Source organism: Penaeus chinensis, chromosome 5 (genome assembly GCF_019202785.1).
Source record: "Penaeus chinensis breed Huanghai No. 1 chromosome 5, ASM1920278v2, whole genome shotgun sequence".
In the NCBI taxonomy this organism is placed as follows: domain Eukaryota; kingdom Metazoa; phylum Arthropoda; class Malacostraca; order Decapoda; family Penaeidae; genus Penaeus; species Penaeus chinensis.
In genome coordinates this window covers 16,714,479-16,716,978 of record NC_061823.1, presented here as the reverse complement: position 1 = coordinate 16,716,978, position 2,500 = coordinate 16,714,479, and the positions used below count along the sequence as shown (strand labels likewise).

Genomic DNA, 2,500 nt, shown 5'->3' with positions numbered 1-2,500 from the left:
GCTCACAAAAAAACGCAAACACACACACACATAAACACACACACAAGCACACACACACATACATACGCACACATACACACAAGACACACGCACATAAATACACACACGCACACAAACACACACACAAACACGAACACACACACACACACTCGCACACACACACATAAACACATGCACACACACATGCACAAACACACACAAACATACACACACATACGCACACAGACACAAACATAGTCATACACAAACACACACACTCACATACACAAACACACACAGAAACACATATATATACACAAACACATACTTAAACACACACAGACACAAACACACACACATACACACGCACAAACACTAACACGAGTACACACACACACACACGCACACAGACAGAAACACACACATACACACACAAACACACTCACACATGCATAGAGACACAAACACACACACACACACGCATAGAGACACAAACACACACACAAACACACGCACACACACACACACACTCACACACACACACACACTTACACAAACGCATACATTGACACACATATACAAACGCACAATCACACACACAAACACACACATAAACACACGCATACACACACACGCACACACACAGGCACAAATACATAAACACACACACACACACAGACATATGAACATATACATACACACACATGCACCCACACTCACATACATGCATACATACACAACTACTCACACACATACATACATACACACGCACGCACGCACGCACGCACGCACGCACGCACACACACACACACACACACGCATACACACTCACACACACATACACACACACAAACACACACATACTAACATAACAAATACACACACACAAACACACACACACAAACACACACACACAAACACACACACACAAACACACAAACGCACACGCACACATACACACACGCACGCTCACAAACAAACGCAAACACACACACACATAAACACACACACATACATACGCACACATACACACAAGACACACGCACATAAATACACACACGCACACAAACACACACACAAACACGCACACACACACACTCGCACACACACACACACAAACACATACACATACACATGCACAAACACACACAAACATACACACACATACGCACACAGACACACACACACTCATACACAAACACACACACTCACATACACACGCAGACACAAACACACACAAACACACGCATAAACACACACACACACACACACACACGCACAAACACACACACACATAAACACTCACACACACACACACACACAAACACAATGAAACACATACACAAACGAAAACACAAACCCACACAAAAACAAATACAAATACACAAACACATACATATACACACACAGACGCAAACACACACACATACACACGCACAAACATACACACGAACACACATAAAACACACACACACACACGCACACAGACACAAACACACACATACAAAAAAACACACACACACACAAACACACACACACACGCATAGTGACACAAACACACGCAAACACACACACACACACAGAAACATACACAAACGCATACATAGACACAAACAAACACACACATACACACGCACAAACATACACTCAAACAAACACACAAACACACGCATACACACACACGCACACACACACAGGCACATATACACACACACACACACGCAAACACACACACCAATACTGACATACACAACATTTACACACACACACAAACACACTCATACACACACACACACACACACACACTTACATACACAGAAACACACACATACACACACACACTTACATACACACAAACACACACAAACACATATGCACATCTGCAAAAACACACACACACACACACACACACACACACAAATACTCACATACACATACATGCACAAACACAAACACACACACAAAAAGGCGTACATATATATACAAAAAGTTCTTTACCGAAATATATTTGAGGCTGAAGACGAGGCTAAGGACGACGACGCCGGGACGACGCCAATTTATAAATTTTTTTCTTCCCATTTTTTGTGCTTAGGACAGAACGAGATGGCGGAAGAAGGGAAGAAGAGGACGACGCCGGGGGATGACGAAGCCGGGAAGGGACGACGACGCCGGGAAGGGAGCGACGACGCCGGGAAGGGAGCGACGACGCCGGGAAGGGAGCGACGACGCCGGGAAGGGAGTGACGACGCCGGGAAGGGAGCGACGACGCCGGGAAGGGAGCGACGACGCCGGGAAGGGAGCGACGACGCCGGGAAGGGAGCGACGACGCCGGGAAGGGAGCGACGACGCCGGGAAGGAAGCGACGACGACAACGGTCGTGTGTTGCCCCCAAGGGAGTGCCGACGACGCCGGGGACGACGACGACGGTCGTGTGTTGCCCACCAGGTAGTGCCGACGACGACGGTCGTGTGTTGCCCCCAAGGGAGTGCCGACGACGACGGTCGTGTTTGACCCACGGGGA

The 2,500-nt window shown here is 47.0% G+C and overlaps 1 protein-coding gene across 1 annotated transcript in view; it reads left to right on the top strand.

Moving 5' to 3' along the window:
- LOC125025504 (nascent polypeptide-associated complex subunit alpha, muscle-specific form-like) overlaps window positions 1-2,500 on the top strand; it is a 10,702-nt gene that overhangs the window by 2,567 nt on the left and 5,635 nt on the right. The gene's annotated exons all lie outside the window — the stretch shown is intronic.